Source organism: Panthera tigris, chromosome X (genome assembly GCF_018350195.1).
Source record: "Panthera tigris isolate Pti1 chromosome X, P.tigris_Pti1_mat1.1, whole genome shotgun sequence".
In the NCBI taxonomy this organism is placed as follows: Eukaryota; Metazoa; Chordata; class Mammalia; order Carnivora; family Felidae; genus Panthera; species Panthera tigris.
The window spans coordinates 103,141,886-103,150,868 of record NC_056677.1 but is presented as its reverse complement, the minus strand read 5'-3'; the positions used below and the strand labels follow the sequence as shown (position 1 = coordinate 103,150,868).

Genomic DNA, 8,983 nt, shown 5'->3' with positions numbered 1-8,983 from the left:
TTTGTGTCTAGTGTTGTTAATTTTAGGAATTTAGGTGTGAGATGGAATATCATTGTGGTTTTGATTTGTATTTGCCTGATGATGAGTGATGTTGAGTATCTTTTCATATATCCGTTAGCCATCTGGATGTCTTCTTTGGGAAAGTGTCTATTTATGTCTTCTGTCCATTTCTTTACTGGATTTTTGTGTGTGTGTGTGCTGAGTTTGATAAGTTGTTTATAGATTTTGGATAGTAACCCTTTATCAGATATGTCATTTATCTTCCCCCATTCTGTTAGCTGCCTTTTAGTTTTGTTGTTTCCTTTGCTGTGCAGAAGCTTTTTATCTTGATGAAGTCCCAATAGTCTGTGCTTGCTTTTGTTTTCCTTAAGTGACATGACTAGTAAGAAGTTGCTGTGACTGAGGTCACAGAGGTTGCTGCCTGTGTTCCCCTCTAGAATTTTGATAGTTTCCTGTTTCACATTTAGGTCTTTCATCCATTTTGAATTTACTTTTGTGTGTGGTGTAAGAAAGTGGTCCAGGTTTATTCTTCTGCATGTTGCCGTCATTTTCCCAACACCATTTCCTGAAGAGACCTTTTTTCTATTGGATATTTTTTCCTGCTTTGTAAAACATTAGTTGACCATATAGTTGTGGGTCCATTTCTATTCTGTTCCATTGATCTATGTGTCAGTATTTGTGCCAGTATCATGCTGCATTTTGTTTTAAAAAATTTTAATGCTTATTTATTTTTGAGAGAGAGAGAGAGAGAGAGGGAGAGAATTGAAGCAGGCTTCAGGCTCCGAGCTGTCAGCACAGAGCCCGACACAGAACATGAACTTATGGACTGCAAGATCATGACCTGAGCTGAAGTTGGACGCTTAACTGACTGAGCCATCCAGGCACCCCCACCCCAATACTGTCTTGATGACTACAGCTTTGTAGTATAGCTTAAAATTTGGAATTGTGATGCCTCAAGTTTTCTGTTTTTCAGGATTACTTTGACTATTCAGGGTCTTTTGTGGTTCCATACAAATTTTAGGATTGTTTGTTCTAGCTCTGTGAAGAATGCTGTTGGTATTTTGATATGTATTGCATTAAATGTCTAGATTGCTTTGGGTAGTATAGACATTTTACCAAGGTTTTCTCTTCCAATGCATGAGCATGGAATGCTTTTCCATTTCTTTGTGTCCTCTTCAATTTCTTTCATAAGTGTTCTATAGTTTTCAGAGTACAGACCTTTTCCTTTTTAGTTAGGATCAGCCCTGCAGCCCAGGAATAATTCCCACTTGATCATGGTGAATAATTCTTTTAATGTACTGTTGAATTCTATTTGCTAGTATCTTGTTGAGAATTTTTGCAAACATGTTTATCAGAGATATTGGCCTGTAATTCTCCTTTTTAGAGGTGTCTTTGTTCAGTTTTGGAATCAAGGTAATCCTGGATTTCTAGAATCAGTTTGGAAGTTTTTCTTATATTTCTATTTTTTGGAAAAGTTTGAGAAGAATAGGTGTCAACTCTACTTTAAATGTCTTGTAGAATTCCCCTAGGAAGCCATTTGGCCTAGGACTCTCGTTTGTTGGGAGAATTTTATTATTGATTCAATTTTTGCTGGTTATGGGCCTGTTCAAATTTTCTTTTTATTCCTGTTTCGGTTTTGGAAATTTGTAAGTTTGTAGGAATTTGTCCATTTCTTCCAGATTATCCAGTTTGCTGGCATTTAATTTTTCATAGTATTCTTATGTAATTGTTTGTATTTCTATGTTGTTGGTTATGATCTGTCCTCTTTCATTTATGATTTTATCTAATTGGGTCCTTTGTCTTTTCTTTTTAATAAGCCTGGCTAAGGCTTCATCAATTTTGTTTATTCTTTCCAAAAACTATCTCTTAGTTTCATTGATCTGTTCTACTGGGTTTTTGTTGTTGTTTTTGTTGTTTCTATATTGTTTATGTCTGCTCTAATCTTCCATTGCTGTAAGTGGGGTGTTAAAATTCCCCACTATTTTTTATAAAGAGAACAAATCCACACCTTTATTTATTTACTTTTCAGTTAGTTTAAATCCTCGAGGGATACAGCATCACACAGATTCTGTCGCCAATGGCTTTAGCAGGAAAATTGCTTTGGAATTTTGCATGAACAATACCACTGTTTCCATGAGCACGAGTTACTTTTCCCCAGATTACTCTGGTTTTATTCAGTTTGCCACCAGGAGTTACTGTGTTGTTCTTTGCTTTGTACACATAAGTACATCTCTTTCCTAGATGGAATTCAGTTTCATAAACACCTTCAATTTTAAGAAGAGCTGTGTGCGCCCTCTGGTTCCAGAGACCCCGTTTATAGCCAGCAAAAATGGCTTTGTATCACAGCCTTCCAGACGTATTTGTCATTTCAGGAGTCCTGTTCCCAGAAGGCCTCCAAAGTTTCCAAGATGGCAGAAAGAGAAAGGCCAAAATTCCCTACTATTATTGTATTATTATCAATGAGTTTCTTTATGTTTGTTATTAATCGATTTATATATTTTGGTGGACCAAGTTGGGGCATAAGTATTTACAATCGTTAGATCTTCTTGATGGATAGACCCCTTAATTATGATATAATGCCTTCTTCATCTCTTGTTATAGTCTTTGTTTTAAAATCTAGTTTGTCTAAGTATGGCTACTCCAGCTTTCTTCTGACCTCCATTATCATGAAAGATGGTTTTCCATCCCCTCACTTTCAATCTGCAGGTATCTTTAGGTCTAAAATGAGTCTTTTGTAGGCAGCATAGAGATGGATTTTATTTCTTTTTTTTCATCCATTCTGATATCCTATGTCTTTTGATTGGAGCACTTAGTCCATTTACATTCAGAGTGATTATTGAAAGATATGAATTTAGTGCCATTGAGTTACTTGTAGAGTTGGTGTTTCTGGTGATGTTCTCTGGTCCCTTGTAGTGTTTGTTGCTTTGGTCTTTTTTTGTTTTCTTTCTTCCACTCAAAGAGTGCCCCTTAAAGTTCTTGCAAGGCTGGTTTGGTGGCCATAAACTCCTTTAGTTTTGTTTCTCTGGGAAACCCTTTATCTCTCCTTCTATTCTGAATTACAGCCTTGTTGGATAAAGAATTCTTGTCTGCATATTTTTCCCATTCATCCCATTGAATATTTCCGGCCACTCCCTTCTGGCCTGTCATGTTTCTGTGGACAGGTCTGCTACTAATATTATGTGTCTGCCATTGCAGGTTAAATACCTTTTTTCCCTAGCTTCTTACAAAATTTTCTCTTTATCTTTGTATTTTGCAAGTTTCACTATGATACGTCATGGTGTAAACCCATTTCTGTTGATTTTTAGGACTTGGATACCTGTTTCCTTACCCAAATTAAGGAAGTTCTCAGCTAAAATTTGTTCAAACCTTCTCATTTTTCCTGCACTTCTTCTGGGTCTCCTATGATATGGATATTGTTTTGCTTTATGGAATCCCTGAGTTCTCTAAGTCTCCCTTCATGATCTAATAGTCTTCTTTCTCTCTCCTTTTCAGCTTCATCATTTTCCATAATTTTATCTTCTATATCACCTATTCTCTCCTCTGCTTCTCCAATCCCCATTGTGACTTTATCCAGTCAGTTTTACATCTCAGTTATAGCAAAAAAAAGTCTCCTTTTAAAAGTATTTTTATTCCCTTAGTGAAATAGTTTTGAGTTAAGAAATTTTAAGAATGCAATACACTTTATCTAGTCAATAATAGTGTTTAATATATCTAGGAGATATAGAAAAACTTTCAGGAATTATGTAAGCAGTCATAGGCTAGGAGTTAACTACATACAGATATTTTTGCAAGTAGGCCAGGCCTATAAAAAATACTAGCCTTAAATTTTTACTATTTTTTCTTGTTCTGTCTCTCCTACTCATAAGTGAATGTTTTCTATTTTCTTAAGAATCATCTTCAATATAGGATCTTTGAGAATTCTGGTTGTGGTAGATGGGACCAAAGGCAGTGAGAGATATTTGTTGGTGTTGGTCATTTTAAGTTGAATACTCCTTATTTGGTCTGAATTTTATATTAAATATTTTCTTTGCTCAAAAAAATGGAAAACTAAAAATCTTAAAGTGTGCAATATTCTTTCCATGTGTATTTATATGTAGATGTATAGGTCTTTGTGTAGGTCTTAGACGTGTATTTTCATTTTATTTGTGCTGGAGAGTGTTTAAAATGCAATTTATTAAAATATGCCATTATTTGCCTAATGGTTTTATAAAAATGCCACAATTGTTGTTTTACACATCAGGAAAATGGTCCTCGACTGCAATATAAAAACAAAAATCTGTACATCTTTTTCATCTCAATGAGTTTCATGGTAGTAGCTGACTTATGCCCCTTTATCTTTTTATTTAGTGAATGTCAGTGAATGTTGGCATAACAGGATGACAATTTGATTGTCACAGCCTCATTGAATTACTTTTCATGATATTTAGATAACAAATGCCATTTTTTAATAAGTTGATATTTCAAAATAATGTTCTTTACTTTCTCATTTTATTTTATTTTTTTTAATATATGAAATTTATTGTCAAATTGGTTTCCATACAACACCCAGTGCTCATCCCAAAAGGTGCCCTCCTCAATACCCATCACCCACCCTCCCCTCCCTCCCACCCCCCATCAACCCTCTACTTTCTCATTTTAAAATGTGTGTGTGTTCTCGTGTGTGTGTGTGTGTGTATGTGTTTTGATTTTAAAATTTTCTGCTGCTATCTTTGATACAGCTGCCAATGACCTCTCATTCACTTTACTGTTTCTTTAATACCTCACCCATCACAAATGAAGAAATGCAAATTTTAAATTCAGCTAGAGATACAAATATCCACAAAACAGACTTCTTTCAATACATAGAGGGTTTTATGGTGTTGTAATATCATTGTACTTTATTGCCTAACCTCCAATGAAATACCAGAACTCAATATGAAAAATGAAAGGGTACTCAAAGCTCATTTTGTACTGTAGGGGGCTCTTTTTGCAGCATCTAAGTTACTCTCCAGGAGTTAGTCACTTAGGTAAGGGCAGTAACTTTTTTAGTGTTGAGCCTCTCTAAAAACCTACCAAGTAGTAACTGAGTGACTGTAAGTATTTTAAAATTAACATACTGGGGGCGCATGGGTGGCTCAGTTAGTTAAGCATCCGACTTCGGCTCAGGTCATGATCTTGCAGTTTGTGGGTTTGAGCCCTACATCAGGCTCTGTGCTGAAAGCTCAGAGTCTGGAGCCTGCTTCGATTCTGTGCCTCCCTCTCTCTCTGCTCCTCCCCCACTTGCGCTCTGTCTCTGTCTCTCAAAAATGAATAAAGGTTAAAAAAATTTTTTAAATAAAGAATACAGTAAAAATCAAATATAAAAGTAAAGCAAGAGGGAAAACCAACAAACTCAAAATGTGTATAAATCACTTAGCACTGTCCCATATTCCTAGTAAGTGCTCAAAACGGATATCTATTTAGGGGCACCTGGGTGGCTCAGTTGGTTAGGCATCCAACTTCAACTCAGGTCATGATCTTACAGATTGTAAGTTTGAACCCTGCATCGAGATCTGTGCGGACAGCTCAGAGCCTGGATCCTGCTTCAGATTCAGTTCTCCCTCTCTCTCTGCCCCTCCCCCACTATCACTCTGTCTCTCTGTCAAAAATAAATAAACATTAAAAATATTTTAAATTAACATACTGTATTAGGGTACATAGCTTTAGTTAATTCTCTTAGCAATCCTGTGAGGTAAGTTTCTGTTCCCATTTTGCAGATGAATAAATTAAAACTCGGAAAGATTAAACACATTGCCCAAGATCCTTGAACTAGTAAGAGAGAGCTGAGAGCCCAACATTGTCCTCCTACCACAAAGCCTGTGTTTACTTTTTTACTCTGTGATGTCTCCCAGTAATGTTAACACTGCATTTTAGAAAGCTAAATTTTAACTTAAAGCCTTTAAACATATACCCCTTTCAAAATTGCTTTCATGTTTACTCAGGAAAGTCATTGGATATACATGAATATTTGCCTCCCATTCAGTCAGTATTTCCTAGAAAAAAATCCCAACTATCTTATTCTACAGTGAAACACTCCACTGCTATTTTGAGAAAATACTTATTGCATTGAATAGTTGGAATGCTTCACAGAGTAAAATACCAGTTCTTTTTGCTCCAGCTGTAGCTAGATTTCAAATGTCAGGTTGAGTCATTTCTCTATACTCTGGAAGAATGTGAAACAGTAGGGAATATTTTGAGATGCCAGACACATACAATGTGGCATCTGAACCAAGGGGAGTGATACAGGTCAGTGCCTAGCAGATGGCATAATGAGCTGAGAGGCTACTGGCAGATGGTCTTGACAATTTGGGCAAAGCAAAAGAGCTTTTGGCTACTAACACAAAGCACAAGGAAGGCACTAAAGGAGTCTACTCCCTTCTGATGAGGATGCCAACTTGGATTTAGCAGCTGATATGGTGAGTATGAGGCCTACAAAAGATAGTAAAGTGATATTCTTTTCTAGGTATGGTATGGAAAAGGCAGTTAATGTAAGCAGAGAGTATTTGAGGTTTTTGGTTAACCAAACTCTTATGCATGATGCAGGGGGCATATTTTTAATGTACTCTAATACTTTTAAGTTGTCATGGTCAAGTATGAATTTATAAGCTGCTTATTAATACTATAAAGTTACACTTGAATCTTTACTATAGCCTTCATAAATTAAGCAAATTAACTCTAATTATATATTTTATATTTTATGTTAGTAAAATGAGATATTCACATCACTTGAAACAATGGTAGTAAGTAGGTTTTCTAAGCTAGATTTTTGCTCTAGGACTACTCAGATCAAGGTAGTAATTTTTGTATGTGTGATAGTCCATCAATCTAAAAAGATGATGAAACTATTAAACAACCAATAGTAGAGCATTCAGATGTTTTCCCCGGTAGTGATGATTAATTTGCATCATTTCTAACTCTTTTGTCCATCTGTAACATATGCTATATTGAATAATTGATGGGCAATTTCTGGCTTAAAATATATATGGGTTTTAGCCCCTGATGAAGTCTTTCCTAACTTGCTGTAAAAATATAATGAATCCACAGAAAATGATAAGAACACACAGAGCTAAAGATAAAAACAAACAAAACAAAGAGAAAATGTCAGTATCTGCGGTAATGAGACTAGACTAAGAAACTAGCAAAAGTTTGTCTCATGAAAGTAAGATGACTAGGGGGTTATATAGATGAGATTATGTAATTCTACACCATAGCCCATAGCTCAGAGTCCCAAGATCTATACTAACCAGAACTGTAGACAACCATATCTCTACTGTGAAGGTGCTTCTTTATATGCTATCCATCTTTCTATGTTCATTGAGATATAGCAACTCCCAGAAATATGACTGGATAGGCAATTGGTAGTAGCATAATTTATTCTAGGAACATGTGAGGCCCACAAATAAACCACTATAGCTAGGTCCTGGACATTATAAATTTTCATAGTACACTATGGAACAAGGTTGCATGTGGAGAAAAGCTACCGAATTAAAGCGAAACTATGTTAAGCACATGACAGCTGAAGCAAATGGGGCTAAAATATGTGGACATTAACTTCTCCTCTAACTATGGACCAAAAAAGCTATTCAGCCATTCTTTGGGTTGGCAAAGACTGAGACCAAAGGCAAACAACTCATTGGTTCTGTTGCCAAATATTTTGTTTGAAGAGAACTTGCTTCATTTGAAAATGAGTTAAGAGAAAAATCTTTTCACATGGGCTACCAAAAATTCAGAGAAAACAGGGGAATGGAACATAAAATTCAAAAGTTAATATCACAGCAATTGAGTTCCTCCAAGATCCAGAAAAAAATATCTTATACTTCTTTGACATACTAAACATAGTGGGGGGAAAAATTTTTTGGAGGTACAAAAGCACAAAGTCATATGGGCAACATTCTGAGATATATAGGCAATAAAAATAGGTGAAAAGGGAGATGAGCAAGATAAAGAAGAATATCAATAAACTAAAAACGTAATAGAAGATCAGGAAATTTAAAATGCATATTTGAGTTATTTAGAAGAAGAAATATAATGTAGAATATCAAATTAGTAATGTGGGATAAAAATTTAGGAAGTTTTACTAGAGCCCCAAGGAAAGGAAAAAGGATGAATATGAGAGGGAAAATGGTATCTATGGAAAAAATAGAGATCTAGTCTATGAATAATTGGTATATCTGAGGAACAAATATCACAGAAATTATAATACAAAATATAGTGGAAGACAACTTTCCTGAATTGAAGAAATACCTGTGTACATACTTTGAGACATCTTAATAACTTCCACACAAAAATACTGAAAAGAAACCCATACCCAAATATATTGTGGTTAAATTCTTACATTATAAGGAAATTTTAAAGTGCTGCAGACATCTGGAAAGGAAAAAATAATAAAGATAATCTAAAAAAAAGAAAGCTGGCCCTAGGTTTATCTGTAATATCACAGTCCTGAAGATAATATAACAATATCTAAAAAGCTCTAATTGCCTTTCTAGTACAATGATCAAATAGTATGTAGTATAGATTTCTAGATAGGGATTTTTTTTTTCTTTAGAACTCAATACATAGGTTAAAATTGTCTTCAACTGCGGCTTATGAGATATCTGATCCCTGATGACCTTTAGTCCTCTAGAGAAAACTTTTTTTTTTTTTTTAACTCTGGATATTGTATCACTTTCTATTTTTTCTTTTGTCCTCTCTGTTCATAAATTTTACCAAGGATGTTTAGGAACATGTTTCATTGAGATCTGCATTTTCATGAGATAGCATTTGTGTCATTGGCAGATTATTTAGATGTCTCTAGCATTCCATTATCTTAAACTTTAATCCATAACTATTGAAATATATAAATTAAAACTTTTAGTTTTATTATGCTTATAGTTTCCAAATTACTTTCACATAAATTATAAGCATTACATTTTTTTTAACATTTTGCATTTTGTACTGGTTCTAAAAATGTAATAGGAAGAAC

The 8,983-nt window shown here is 34.8% G+C and overlaps 1 pseudogene; it reads right to left on the bottom strand.

Annotated features, from left to right (window-relative positions):
• Positions 1-2,034: 2,034 nt before the first annotated feature.
• On the bottom strand, positions 2,035-2,367 carry LOC102961115 (annotated as a pseudogene).
• Between the last annotated feature and the right edge of the window lie 6,616 nt (positions 2,368-8,983).